This window comes from Papilio machaon, chromosome 3, assembly GCF_912999745.1.
Source record: "Papilio machaon chromosome 3, ilPapMach1.1, whole genome shotgun sequence".
Taxonomy (NCBI): domain Eukaryota; kingdom Metazoa; phylum Arthropoda; class Insecta; order Lepidoptera; family Papilionidae; genus Papilio; species Papilio machaon.
In genome coordinates, this window is record NC_059988.1 from 5,278,670 (window position 1) to 5,294,682 (window position 16,013).

General features: G+C 34.0%; 1 protein-coding gene across 2 annotated transcripts in view; it reads left to right on the top strand.

The window, feature by feature from the left end:
* The window catches only part of LOC106712459 (zinc-responsive transcriptional regulator ZAP1), a 51,067-nt gene that overhangs the window by 19,989 nt on the left and 15,065 nt on the right, over positions 1-16,013 (top strand). The window contains exon 2 of one of the 2 annotated variants that reach the window (XM_045685740.1): positions 4,239-4,267. The exons of the other annotated variant lie outside the window; for it this stretch is intronic. The gene's annotated coding sequence lies outside the window, so the exon portion shown is untranslated. The remainder of the gene's footprint in view (positions 1-4,238; positions 4,268-16,013) is intronic. 2 annotated transcript variants of the gene reach the window in all.

Here is a 16,013-nt window from a genome sequence, read left to right on the forward strand (position 1 = left end):
TCACATAAATTGTTTCTTATGTAGTAGCTATAACATAGATGTAACTGAGAAAGTTAGCGCAATGCGCTCCGCAGAGCTTCCATTAATGAACCAGAACCTTCACATAATAATTACAAATTAAAGTATATTTATGGGTACATAATTTTGAACCCTTAACTTGTTTAAGTTGAAACTTCAGCTCTGTGCGTTATGTGTAATAACTTTGAAAATGAAACTTTTTAACGGAAGTAACTAAAACGTTTGTTTAGTTAATTCACACAATTGAGAAGTTAGAAGGCACTCGTGTACACAAGCACTTGGCACGAGAAGACATTTGTTTTCCACTCCAGTAGAAACGGCGGGCGAGAAGTGCGAGCGGCACGGGCGGGGCGTGGCGGGCATTCCCGTGTTGACAGCCCGCGATAAGTTATGTGAGACATGCTACCTGTTCTTAAATTCTTATAAAACAAACACAGAAATCACATATTTATAATTCACATTCACTTTATAAAAAAATCAAACATATGAGAGAGCTAAAATGACGAAAAAAACTATTTTTTTAATCTACATCTTAAGTATATCTCTTTAAACCGAACCGCATTACGACCATTTTAGTTACCGTGTGGGCACAACTAAAGTTATTGTTTAGAAATAAAATTATATATTTACTATCTAAGATTAATTGATAATCAAATAGGTCACTATAAGTCGAAGTAAAAAATGAAATGGAAACGGAACTTAATCAAGTGGTGCTAAGCGACACGGTTGTTATAGGTAGCCGTACATCTGAGGTCAGTCACCAACACATCCGTCATAACTGATTTAAAGGCAAATATTAATTAATCCATTTATTGAGGATGAAGGATTTTAGATTATTTTTTTCATAAACGCCATATAAAGTATTAGAGGATTGTTCGATTCATCCACCTATACACTTATCATGAATTTTATGGTCATAGTAGTCATTATACGACTAAATTAAATTAGTATCCACCTGTCATAAATAATAGTTTAAAAAGTGAGCCTATATGTTTTCGTTAAGTGTACGTTTCTCTTTTGAATCGCCATGAGATATTACACTCGTGCCATAAATAATAACACGCGTGGACAAATATTATGTAGGCAAAAAGTGGAAAATAAAAAGCAAAGTGTGTGTTTCTCCACGTGATTGACATGACAGTCGCCTCTCACTGCGTGGCAGTAACAGACCACATGGTCGATATGTCTTCTGATCCCATAATTCACTGTTACTTTTTCATACCTGCCTGTTCTCGTTAATTTTGTTGTACGTCATAATTTACTGGCAATATAGAATACTCCAATAGCATAAAATATAAGATGCTTAAATTGACATTGATTATTTCACTAATTTAATCTATAAATTATTATCAATTTCTAAAATGATGTAAATATTTTTGTAATACATGTATAAAATATTTGTGTGCCGCGGCATACCAATAGTAAACTAAAATGAATATTTAAAAAACTAATGCAGGTAATGGAACAGGAAGGAAATATACAGAGAAGTTACTTGAACCAAATATTAGGGCCAGCAACCTTCTGAACAAGTTAATTCTCAATGATAACAACTTGCCTCCGCATGTCTCCGGTTTGAGTATTGACACCATAATTTATGAAAACAAGTGGATATGATTTCGTTATAATTAAAGAGATATATTTTTTGTATTTGCGTAATTTTGATATTGAATCTGTTGAAAATTTACTTCCGTTTATATACGATGTCCCCTTCCCAATTCCCATAGACATTTGTAATTGCACATGCATTGCTTACATTTAATGAACGTAGGAGGAGACGCACAGAAAGAGAATCAAAAAGGGTGGGACGGGAACGTGGACTAAAACTACGCTTGCAGCACGCAAAAAATGTATTAAGTAATTGAAAATTTCAAAATACGTTTCCATGTACTGGATAACGCAATGCACATCATGTTTAATTATTAAATTTTATTAATCCATTTCGGTTTATTGAACACAATAAAACTCATTATATACAAATGGCACAAATAAAACTTTACTAAAAATCATTTTTATGAGCCATTACATTGCAAGGCCCACGCACCTCAGTAAATCATAAAATTTATTCAGACATAAAAAGCTAGAAAGGACTTACGAGGTGAAAGGCTTTTGATTTTCTTTAATTCCGTGTATTTAATTATAATTGACGTGCTCTACTCTTAAAATATCGTTCACGCGGCGTCACAATAAGGCTGGTAATAAATAAATGAAATTTTATATCAATAAAGTTGGTATGTAAATGTAAATTCTATCGATAACCAAAGTTGGTATCGAACATTATTGGATGTAAATTTATTAAAACGATTTACATTTAGTCGCAGCATAAAGCTATATCGTGCATGGTGCTATTTACATAGCAAATGCTCGAGCGCATAACGTGACTCGCGACGATGATTATAGAGCCGCCGCCATCGTGCCGATAATGCAACGCTATATCTGCGTAATGTTATAACAATGGCCGCCGCAGTGAAAACACTATACACACCAATGCGGAAAAGAAATGATCGCAGACTCGGTACTTTAATGCACTTAAAAATTTTCAAAGTTAATAAGTGTTGAATTACAAGTAGCGTATGTAAGGTCCGCTCATAATAATTGCAGCACGATATGTAAGTAAACATGATCGAAAGCATTCGCGGAGGCTGCGCACGCGCAGGCTATCGCGGTCGGTTTCTCTCCGCCTGTATCTGCTGATCTCGTTGCAGAGGCGTGCACCTTTTTTGGAATAACTCGAGCAAATTTCGTCGGAAACTTTTATTTCGCTTCGCGCAAGTTGCACTCAGAAATCGTATTTTTATTTTAATGAGCCAGTTTCGCGGCATCGTCTCGCTCGCACCCGCCGCTGCACTGAATAAATAAATGAGTTGCTCTACTTTCTATGAGATTGTTTCTTTGGGCGGTCCGATGCGACCGGCGCGGCGGTCGGCGGCTGGCGGCTGTCTTGCTTGCTGCTTTGTACTCGGTGCATCTTCTGCCGCTCCGAGTGCTGTGTCACCATTGTTTTTATAACAGCATAATAACAAGATGCACCGCACGCATGTTTGGATAATCAATATTTATTAGTCACGTTTTACATTTACATTTGAGTTTTCTTTTATTTTGAACAAGTCATTTGCACCCATTCAAACAACAAATGGCCGACACATTAATGTGAACACAAAATACTATTGCGTTTGTGCGTGTATTTGTAAAATCAATGTGGATTTATCAAAATAATATATTTACAATAATACTAAGGCTGTAAAAATGTTTTTGAAATTTCTAAATAAAATAAAATAATGGGGTTTGAAGATTATTTTTAATAATATAACACCGAGCGAATTTGAAATATTCAATTGACGCTACTTGTTTGTAGTAGTACTAGAATCGTTACTGGACATCAAAAGGGCCTTATTATTAGTGCAATGCACTTGTATGCGTCATAAGAACGACGTGAAGGACAAGCTTTGTCTGGATCAGGTGTGCGCTGAGAGGGCCGCGCGGCGTGGGGCGGGCGTGGGGCGGGCGTGGGGCAGGCGAGGGGCAGGCGAGGGGCAGGCGAGGGGCAGGCGAGGGGCGCGGGCGCCGGGGCGGTCTCGAGGCCGCTTCCTGTCGCAGGACTGGTTCTGCGGTTTGCACCACTTCGCTTTGCACCAGTTTCCATCAAGTGCAAGCCTTCTCGCATAGACATTTTTAAACGACTCCGCATATATTTGCATACTTAAATATTCTTACATATGAGTAAGTCGCATAAATTAAAAATAACTGCGCTATGTAACAAATCTCTAATTGTATTAAGACCGCTTTTTATCTTCTTTTCCTACTTATGTTCTGTTGCTTTATAAATATAAATAGAAATTATGACGGATTTACATTTAACATAGAGAAAGCGTAGTTTTTGTGCAAAATAAGAATTAAAAAAAAGCAGCTAGGAACGCATTAAGCAATGATTTAATTACCTATCTCAATGACTCTCATAAATTGGAAATGATGTATGTATGTGCAGTTTATGAATTTTTTATCTATCTTTTAATTTAAAACATAAGTGTAAATTCAGTACGGAAAGTTTTCGACGTTTCCCGTATATAGGAATATAAAATATTACTCTTTATGAACTATGATCCTATGATTACAAATTAGTTGTCACTTTCTAAATGTTTGTTATCTTAATATTTAGATTAATGAAATTAATTATTTATTTATAAATGCTTTTCATTAACAACATACAAAATGCTTTATTTCAGATTATACAACTGATGCAGAAATTTGGACGGTATGTTTCAATTAATTTAAATATGTAATTTTTTGCGACATTAGTTTTACACATTCTATTTATGTAAATTTTTATCATTTAAACGACAAACAATAGATAACATGGTAATATCATATGTAATAGACTATCATATTTACTTCATGTCGTGGTTTTTAGCAATATAATTTTAATGCCATTTAAGTTGGGCCCATCTGCAAGTTAGGTTACCTCAACTTAACCCAAGGAGGGTTAGGTTGCGTTGATAAAACGCCACTAGAATTAGTGTACTTGGATATGACAATTTAACCTAAGGAATAAAGCTCTACGAGGTTTACAAGCGCTGCTTTGTTTGATGATTAAATTTAATGTACATTTTTTATTTTATATTGTAAAATAAATTAAGTACTTCGCATATATTTCGCCATATCGTCGAAGTAGATTGTAATCGATGTTCGTTCACAAAGAAAGACAGCTCACCATCAATCTTATTTCTTTACATTATTCGATAAAACAACATTCCTTCCAATAAAATCCACATAAAGAGAACACATACTGATATGATGTAAATTTTAACACGTTTATCTTTTTTTATTCTGTAACAGATAATATAAATAGCTTCGTACCGCAGACTTAAACAAAAAACAAGATGAGGTGTGGTCTGACAGTGAAAGAACAGACAAGCGAAAGCGCGGTTAATCTAGGTGTTCTTAACGTGAAGAAATATAACACGTGATTTTGAAAATTACTCGTAGCGAGGTATTCTGTATCACGGCCGTTTTGACCGCGTCAACACGGAAGGGCTTAGCGGTTTTTGACCCAGTGATTTAAAAAGTGCATGTCGAAATATTTAAACGATTTCTTCAATAGCATTTTATACTGGAGCCTTAACTGACTACTGATACGTGTAATTGATACAGTTTTTGTTTACTTAGCCAACAAAAAGAAGCGAGTGCGGCCGACGCATTCATTAATATAACTTTAGATAGCATCTCGTATCTTGTTTTAATTATTTTGCGTTGATTGTTTTTCGCGCGACAGCTTTCTGTAATATATGTATTGTGAACATTAGTAAAAAGCTACGTTTGAGGTACTCGTTAGAGGGTTGTTTATTATGAACAGCTTTTAAGAACTATTCCGCAATACGTAAATATTTTACGGAATTATTTTCGGACAGCATTCTATTTTTAATATACGGAAACTAAAGAATGATATTCCCTCCTCCCCTCCAACTATTCCCCCTATCCCCATGGGTCAGTCTAGTTATTGGATTTTAATTGACTTTTCTTATTACCAATGCATACGTCGGCTAATTAAAATTGTTTTTTAAGTTGTCGATGCATCGCTGTCAGTTTGCGAGTAGCGCCGTCAACCCTCACTTCCGCGTTCAACTGCACCTACATACTCCATATTGTGTTGGACACTTAATGGATTTCATTCGTATAATTTTATTATCAACATTCATATGTATATGTTTATGCATTTATAAAGTGTCTGCGCCCACATCTCGCGATAATTGTACTGCTTTTTTATTAACAATAACATTTAATGCAAGTTTTGCAATATTTTATATTTACTGTCATTGTTATGTATAATAGAATCTTTACAGAATAACATAATCATGACTGAGGAATAACCAAGAGTGGTATAGAATATTCGTTATTATTTTGATTAGTGTAGTTTTTATTTATTTATTTATTGAAGAAATCAAAATAAAATAAAATTGTTCATCTACTATATTGTATAATGTAAGTAACTAAACCAGAATTATATGTATGTGTTAAAGCCATATTAAAATTTACCATATAGTTATCGTAAATAAATTTAAAAGCTGAAACTTTGAAATTAACGAAATAGACATTGCCATCGGCTTCGACTATTATGTAGAAATCGGTACAATTTAAAAGGGCAAAAGTAAGATGCGCGCGCGTTCAAGTCTTTTGTATCAACGAATAGCGGAACCGAACACATTGGCATTTTGTTCGCGGTCTTCTAACCTACGAATACTTGCAGTTGACTGGCATTTAATCCAAAATATATTGTGGCAGAATAAATTACAATACTATTTTATACATGCAGGTGATGAATTAAATAACGTTAATAACATTTTAATTCATAATCATTAGAAATATTCGTAATAATAGTTGAATAAATTTTTTCTTAATTATTAAACGTTGTTGTAACGATAATAATATAGTGTCAGTATTTAAGTGGAACAAGGAACTCGCGTAGTTGGCAACTGGTACGTTGAACCTCCCGCGGGCTGCACGTGTGTGTACACACACTAAACCAACCTCGTAAATACATACAATTTTGTTCGTGTACCGACATGTCAGGTAATTGTGTGCGTCTAAGTATATCTGTGTCTAATACTAGAACGTAGATTAATCTGATTCATGGCGTTCGCTACGGCTACGTGCACGATCCTTTAGCTTAAGTTATTTATTGTCCGTATTTGTAATGATAAATTTGCTTAGTGCATAATTAAAACCCTCAGAAATGTATCCAGGTGAATATATTTATTGTGTGGCACAGGGGAGGTATATATTTTTTGCTATGTAATTTTAAATATAGCTATAATAAGTGATTGGTGCAACTGGCGCACCACCGATTCACGTTCGTCCTTGCTTGATTGCTCAACACTCAATAACTGAACTGCAATATTAGCCTCATCGTATTAAAAGCTTTTGGTTGCAGAGATAAAATTAAAGTAAAAAAATACGAGAAGTAATTAAAGACGGCGTAGGATTGTTTAAAGCTTGTTGTCGGTGTTGTTGGTACGGTGGCGCCGCGCACACGACACTCCGGTTCTGATTACTGACCTTTAACAGTTACAGTTTCGAAATTGTTATAGCTATTGAGCACGTGAGTGCATTGTTGGCAACAAATACACTAGCGCAAGGCCGCGCGCCTCATACAAATGCCATTATGAAGCTCGATAGATGTAATTAGTTTGGTCTATTTTGGTTTCTCAGTTGCTCTTAGCCTTATATTTTTGTACAGGAAATTTAATTCATAATTATAATTCGTATTTATATTTTAATATAGTTACTTTATTTGGCTATGTTTTATGTATAAAAAAAATATTTTACGGAATTAAAAGCTTGCCATTATGTTATTTATTTATTTGTCTTATTTAGCATTTTAACATAATTTTCCTAAAATGAAGGTAGTTAATTTGTAATGTTAACATAATATTTACATCATTGTGCTATTATATATACGCCCGATAATCATTTAAAGAATTTTTTTGGGGAAATTAAATCTATATTCCATAAAAGTTTTCTTTATTTATTATATCACTAAGAGATGATATGTAAACACATATGTTAATAAATTATTAAGTGCGTATTTTTACTCTAAATTTGTGGCATTTATCTTACGAATTCCGTAATATCCGTTAGGAGTAAGTAATTCAATTGACGCACACATGCGCAGTGGCGCGTGCAAGTGCGACACACGAGGACGTGAGACGCACACATGCGCGGCACGGCAACCGCGCGGAACGGGTCTAGAGCGACCTGCTGAGACCGTCGCCCCCCGCTCGCGCAGACCGCCACCCGCCGCCCGCCGCCCGCCGCCCCCCGTCAGCGCTACAGAACTCAGCCAAGGACGTCGTAACGGTACGCGGGGGGAACGGTCACCGTCCGGACGCTGAAGCGGGAAGAGGTGCAATGTCCTCAGATTCGATCCTGTTACGTCACTGCGATGTCCTTACAAATTCCCGTTCACATTTTTTTTAATGTTACATTAAAAAAATAAACAAGTTTATAAATAAGAATTTAAAAAATAGGTAACATGTTATGATTTTTTTGTTCATTTACTACATTTGTTTCGTAGACAAGTTTTAGTTTCACAATTTTTTTTTTGTTTTTTTGAACAAAGGTTCACTTATTAATAACATTTACATGTTAACTAAACTGTATTTCTGTAATTTTTATATTCTAAATACTTTTTTATAAAATTCAATTTTAAGTTCTTTCGTCCGGGCATCGACCCAAAAACCTTATAGGCCGTCCTTGTCGCACGCCGTCGCTGCTATAGTTTTGTCTCGAGTCACGAATACCGCTGCTCTGTCTTTATTTTGTTCCATAACGACCAAGAACAATGACTATTCGTCGATAGTATCGTGTTCCTACACCTATTCCTTTCGCACTACAAGCTCGTAGCACTGGTGAGAGTGAGACAGTCTTACGTATGCATCTTTCCTTTTCATAAATGTTTCGAATTCCTATTGGGCCGGCGTGAGCTTAAAGATGGCTACTCGAGGACCGTTTTGTTGTTACGATAACCTAATTTTATTCCATTACGTCGGTGCTCGTTGTGTTTAAATTTCAATAAAGCAATTCCATTAAGTTTGAATGTCAGGAGGCAATGCGAGTAAAAAGACAGCGACCTCGTGGCGTGCGAACTGCGAACACCCGCTCGCCCCCTCCCCCCTTCCCATAGTCAACACTAATTTGTTCGGAAACGTCGAAGGTTTGCCGGACGTCAAACGACACGGAACTACCTTCGGCGCGTGCGTGTTTCCAGGTATCGACGTTTATTATATAGATCTTCGATCGGTAACGCGCCGACAATAAAAACTTTATTGAACTCCGACATTTAATTAAAAGCAGCAACCAAACCACTTAGGTTTTTCCAATTATATTACGTGTGACACAAACAATATGTTTCCGTGTAATACTTAGTACGAATATATATGTGTATACATTTGTGTTTATTATGTGTAAAACCTACGTTATTACGACGACTAATGTAAAAGACATCAACGATTCAAATTATCAATTCGAACATTTCTTTAATATCTTCATCACACCTTCTTACATCGATTTTTAACTTTTTATTTATATAAAGAATTATATAATTTGAAGACACTGAAACGCAATAAAGTTTTTGAAATTTAATGACATGTGGAACACATATTAACTACATAGTTAATGTCAATATAATTCTCGATTAAATAATGGATTCAGTTTCACAAAAAAGAACAATTATAAGAAGCAATATAAACATCGAATAGCTAGGAATCTTGATTGTGGAAACAGCGAACGAAAGTTAACTTTCTTCGTAGCGTCAGTATAGAGAACAGTGTTACGTAAACATGTAATGCGGTGCAGACGCATAAAGAAGCAGTGTTTGCAGAATTAAATGATGTTATGAATGATAGCGGCTGGGGATACGACGACAGATCGTGTCCACTGCTCGCTGCATACCGTGGAAGTTACCGTAAACAGAGTAAAATAATGTTTAGCAGTGGGTTCCCGCTGCCAAAAGAACCGTACAAAAAATATAGTTGTGTATATGTTATTTATATATATTTTTGTCAAAGGGACTGAAAGATCTGAGAATACGTCTTTGTTTGTTATGTAAGTGGAAAACCACCAATAATAAAATACTCCTGCAATAACTCTCCGTGAATGCAGACTAAGAAATCAAAATTGTATTAACTAGAAAGTTAATAAACAAAAGTGCACATTAGGAAAAATAAATATAATTCAAATATATTAAAAAAACATTTTTACGTATTCCGTTTAGATCCAATTTCAAATTAAGTATTAGGCCAAGCAACCGCTGGGCTATCGCAGCTTTTAGTCGTCTTTGACTTTGATGCAAGACTTCTGTCAACAACGCAGAGATTTATGCTCCGTATCGAAAGGGATTTTCTTAAGTAATGGAAAGCTACTCCTCGCCTCGCCTTTAGAAACTTTGCACAAACTCTATGTTTATCATATACCACAACATATTGAATAAAAAATTGTAAGTTTAAGGAAGAAATTAAGATATGTATTGTTTTATTGTAAAATCTTTCCAAATATAAAAGTCAACGAGCGTCTTAATCTAGATCGTAACAAGGAAATAACTTCGTATGAATGTATGGAGTTAATGTCGTATAGTGGGCGTCACAGCCGGCTGGGCCGGACACGGACTACAGATGCACTTTTTGCGCGTAAACTTGACTTTGGACAGATGCGAACCCCGCGTCTCCCTTTGTTACAGACCTCAACACGAAATCCTGTTCAACTTTTTGCGTCACGTACTCGCGCTCTATAAACTGTTCGAACGTCAATACCGACCTTAACAATGTAAGTATTTTTTTTCGTGTTAATATTAAATTAACGAATGATTGATTTTCCAGTTAAGCGAACAGCTTACGGATTCCTCATTCTTGTTTCATGCGTGACCGCGTAATAAACAAATAACATGTAAACAGTCATACAACTGTACTTTATCGTTCCTTACGTGCTTATGTTTTTTTTGTTGGATTTTCATACAAAGTTCAGACAAGTTTTTAATTTAAATAAATAAAAAAAGATTTGAAAAATAACAGCCTTACCAATTAAAATCAAAATAAATAATAATGTAAATAATATTATTGAAAGAAAACGTGATTGCCTAGAAGTATTTTCTGTGGAGTAAGAAATATGTAAACCGCAGACTCAATTACTTGCAATAAAAAAAATTGAAGGTTGTTACTGTCTTAGTGCTTACGTTCTTACTCGTTGAGTATATTAATATATACAATCTACAAATTGCAACTTGCGTTAAAAATGTGCTTTTGAAAAAAATACTTTTATCCCTATGCTACCTTAATCCCAAAGTTTTATGTTTTATCTTTAATGTAAAGGTAGTTAAAAAAAAAATATCAAATTTACAAATACATATGCGCCGGCAGATAAAAAGTGATCAGTTACAAAAATACGTTAACACTATGATTTTTGTACAATTGTCGTGGAAGTCTATAAATTTATAGAGAAGAGTGAAAGCACGACTTGTGATTGTCGAACTAGATTCCATCTCCCTTCGCATTAATTGTAATTATAGAGATATTTAGAGAGTACATATTTACAAAACATTATACCGCACTCCAAGATTCCTTTGAGAAATTGTGATCACTAGATTATATTCGAAAAACTCAATACAAAAGTTACCTTTTCTTGCCACACTACAATGCGTATTTCTACATTTTCAGTAAATCAGATCATTTTTAATAGAAAAAAATTGGAGCCTAGGAATAACTAGAAAATATTCTGGAAAATTGTAGAAAAATCGTAAAGTAGAATAGTCGATTTTCTATTAAAATTCTAAGTGAGTTTTAAATCTTATATTTATACGAGTAATACACATATTACTTTGAACCGAAAGTAAAACGATTTTTTTTCTTTTCCCATGAACAGTGCAGCTCACATTATGCCATTGGCACTGCTTATAAAGATTTAAGAGCAATTACTTAACCTGTGTATTCTTAATTAACATAAAACATATATAATGTTGCTATATTAAAAAAAAAATAAGGTAAATAATTCCAGCTGTTCAATATGTTTATTTATAAATACCACTTTAATTTTGATGAATCGACCATCACCGTGAAATACTCAATCTTCGTCTTGGCTTCAAGTTAATTAATCATAAGTGAAAACTTGCCTTCTGTTTATGTTTTTAAGAAGCTCGTGAAACAGATTTAAAAGAAATCCGTGCTATAATTTATTTCTACTAGATTACTTATCACTTCTTATTTGGTAACGGAACTCTTTTGGTAACAGTTAAGTGCGCTATTTAATATTTCATACTTTATTTAAATGTTCGCTTATAATTTAATATTTCACATAAGACTATACTAATAATTTGAAATTGTTTTTGGATTTTTTTCTATTAATAAACTAGCTTTTGATTTTAATTCCGGGCGATATTAAATAATGTCGTCAACAAAATTATTTGTTAGTTTTACGGCAGACAAAAAATGTTTGTTTCAGTGTTGAATGAATCTAGTAGGTGTGCTACTATATTCATTCAACTTACTATTTTCAGTAAAATAATAAGTGCACGTGTTGTAGGACAAAGAAGAACTAATATCGATCATTGAAATTCCAGTTTTCGTTTATTATTTATCAGAGTAACATGTTTATTTTTTTTTTCAATTATATCTTTGCAAAATTAAAGTCGAAGCGAGAACCGTGTGAGATTAAAACGACGATACTACACGTTGACTGAGCATTTATTGAAGAGGTCCATAATAGCAACACGGTGGGGTAAAGAACGCAGTAACTGCATGGCTGTTTCATATTTGTTTGCATTTATTATTCAGTTTCATGTTATATTTTAATATCAGGTAACTATCTATAGTTGCACTAGCATGCGAATAAAGCGTTTAAATAATTTTAGAGCATATTCTAAGCGTAAATTGTTACAACGTAATAGTGTAACGATTTATGTGGATACGACTCGAGTTTCGTAAAACCGATTACCGTGCGTCGAGATTGGCTCTCAATTGTGCCGTGTCTAATTTATTGCAAATGCGCATCAACGCAACTGCATTATGTGTGTGAGTCGTTCCCCGGGTTGTAGTGTCACCCGACTGCGTATATCATAGATAGAATCCTATTCTAACGTTCTGACCCCGCACGCAATTATAATTAGTACTGCACCGTAGATTACTGCATATAAATCTCTGTAAATCCAAGCACACCTTACAAATAAACAGCAAATTCGAACAAATATTTTACAGCAGTAATTAATTAAAAAAGAATAAGTCAGGCCGACGACTTTGCCCCTATTAAACTTAGGAGTAAATAAAATGGAATGATACCTCACTTTTTAAAATCTTTCAAGTAATTCACTCCTATACGTTAATAGTAACGAAATATATATTTTACAAAAATGTATCATTACCAATGTGTTTTTCGATTTACATATGTACATTATTTCGACGTTCTAGTGAATTCTAAATCTAAAGTTCTAATCGTGATGCAACCTGCACATATCTGAGAAGAAATTCAAAAATATGTGTGAAGTCAACCAACCGGCACTGGGCCAGCGTGGTTGATTATGATCTAGTCACCCCTAACTTAGTGTAGTCACCGAGCCCCTCAGTGGGAACGTATAGTGAGCTTATGATGATGATTGTTCAAAAAGCCGATGGATCGATACACTGTAAACAATTTTTAATTGTACTAATCGCTTTGCCATATTTAATACACGTAGTACAGTTTATAATCCAAAATTGTATTTCACGTTTACTACGCGAGGCGTAATGTTTGTAGTGTGTGTTTTGCCTTATATTTCGTTTGTGTTAATTACATTTCGTACCATAACTTAAGGCACTAAAGTCAACGTTTGTACCTATGCCTGCGTTGTTTTATTAATCATTAATATTTAAAGCATATGCTATATCTAGTAGGAGATTTCTTTTATTTATCTCATAATAATATTCTAGTGATTAAAAAAAGAATGAATATAATAATTTGGACAAAAACATGTTTTGAATTAAAAAAAAAATCATTGCTTAGATTTCTTAAAAGCACCGATTTTTACTAAAAAGAGAAATCTAACTGGACTTGCTAGTTTAGATACAAATTATAAATGCTAACACTATTTTGATAGCTTTTATAGCTTTAACAACTTGTTTGTAATTTATACTATGCAGATTTTCTTAAAGCTAATTGTAAGAATTCCGCAGTATTACTTAACGTATAAATATAACAATATATAAATAGTGCCGTTTCATAAAACTTCTGACATTTAACCTTCCTGGTTGCCAAGGTTTAAATGTCGTGTCATATATAAAGTCACTTAGCCTATGTCATGTTTGAACATTTATGGTATAATGTGTGAGTTAGGTGAGATTTTACATTATATAACGTAATGTATATAAACATTAAATTATTTGCCACATTTAGATTGTACCCTGAGTTTGCACGGATAGTTAGGTTTTTAAAATTATCCACATGCATATTAAAACTGCGTTTTAAAGGTATGGTTAAAGACAAAAGGCAAAAGTTAGGATCTTTTGTATAGAATAGGTCCACTATTGGTCGAAACTTGACCATAATCCAATCAAAGATTTGTTTAATTTTATACACTTCTTCACTTGAAGTTCTTTCGTAAACAAGGCAACGGAGTCCCAGCGAATTTAGTCGCTAAGCGACTTACGCAGTAAAATGTGATATACGTTCGTATACAGGGATGCGTCGCCGATATTGTCTTTAGTCGCCGAAACCAGTCGCACGCAACCTGTGTGTCGAGAAAAGTCGCTGTGATATCCAAGATGGAGGAAAATCTATGCAGTTGATATGTCGACTATCCAACGTTGTATGTACACAACAACGCGATACTCACGGCGCAAGGATACAATCTTAGTTGCGAAGATTTACGATGTCTTATGTGCGAAGAGTCTTATTTTAACTTTACATGTCGACCGTTCTTACAATTTCCTGAAAGTTAGGCAAAAAGCTTTCGCTTGACGTATTCATGTTTATTACTTATAATATACCTACACCCTCACTGACCAATTAACTACCGAGTGCAGCATACAGACTATTAAGTACTAAGCTACTGCTATATTAATATATCATTATTGGCAGCAAAGCCAGTTGTTAATTTCTCTGGCATTATTCACACATAGCGTTAACGCGAGTAGAAACGTTGCCTTTCGTTTGTAATTGTACCGAAGTAGATATTCTCAATACGATTAGACGTTGTTACTTACTACTGACGCATTAAAAGGTTAACGGAAGTGGTCTCATTTAATATTTTAATCGATCAAGCCTTACTTGTATTATTCAGTCATAGCTGTTACAGACGTTGACCTATACTTATTGTTGTATTAATTAATTGTAATGTATAATTTTATATCAAAATATTTAAATTATACTTGAATTTATAATTGTAATGAAATGAAAAGATTTATTGACAAAAGGAATTTACAGTTTAGATTTGGCGATATAGATTAACAAAGTATACTTATTTCTAATATTTCTATTTTCTATAACCCTCACACTAGGCTGAGCCTGTGTCGTGAAGATCATATTTATTTCTTAATTTAATTACGTAAATTAACCATTGAAATGTTATTGGTCTTGAGGTATTTTATATTTATCACAAGCATCTTAACAGACACATAATATTTAGATACAAGTGATGTCAAAATATTCATCAGACTACATTTGTGTTTAGCCATGTTCCACGAAAGTTTCAATAAGTTGATGTCAAATAACCCCAAACGAAAATAAGACCAGAAAAAAATAAGATTGAGTTAAAAGTCAATATATCAAGTTCATGATTAGCAGAACCTCATTAGTCACGGTGTTTCGGTTACAATTCGTCGAATCGAGGCCGAGCCTTGGACAAGTCGACTTGGTGACAATAAACTTACAACCACTTTGTTAGTGATTTATATAATAGTAATATGTACTTGAATTTAATTGAAAAATAAGTTTCATAACACTTGTAGACTTTTAGGATATTCAACAGTGGTTTTAACTCGTTATTGTGTTTATTACATGACATATTGGCCGTTTTTCATGTTAATTAATAATAAAACAATCAAGTTACATAAAAAAGAAGTAAACATGTGCACATTTGTCGTCATAACACGATCATGCAGGAAGCAAACCCAATTCATAAAGCTTGTTGATTTAAAAACTTTAAAAAATATATTATAAAAATGGTAATAAATAACCATATTGAGTTACAAACAAACCGCACGATCGTGTTTTAAATATACCTACTCGTTCATAATCGATATGCTTTTGCGTTCAACTTAAATGTCAGTAATTGGAGCAGGCAAAGGAAAGTTTATAAATAAAATGTTTTCACTTGAAGTCAGCCGCAATTACCTTCACAAAGCAGTCCAAAGTAAGGAACCCTTTAATTAAAGCCGGAATATTCCGGTTTCGTTACGATTACTTACAAACTTTTCCGTGTTAAATATATTTCGATGTTATTAACTATGAAAGTCTCTTTTTAATTTGCTCGTTAATGTTTCATTAAT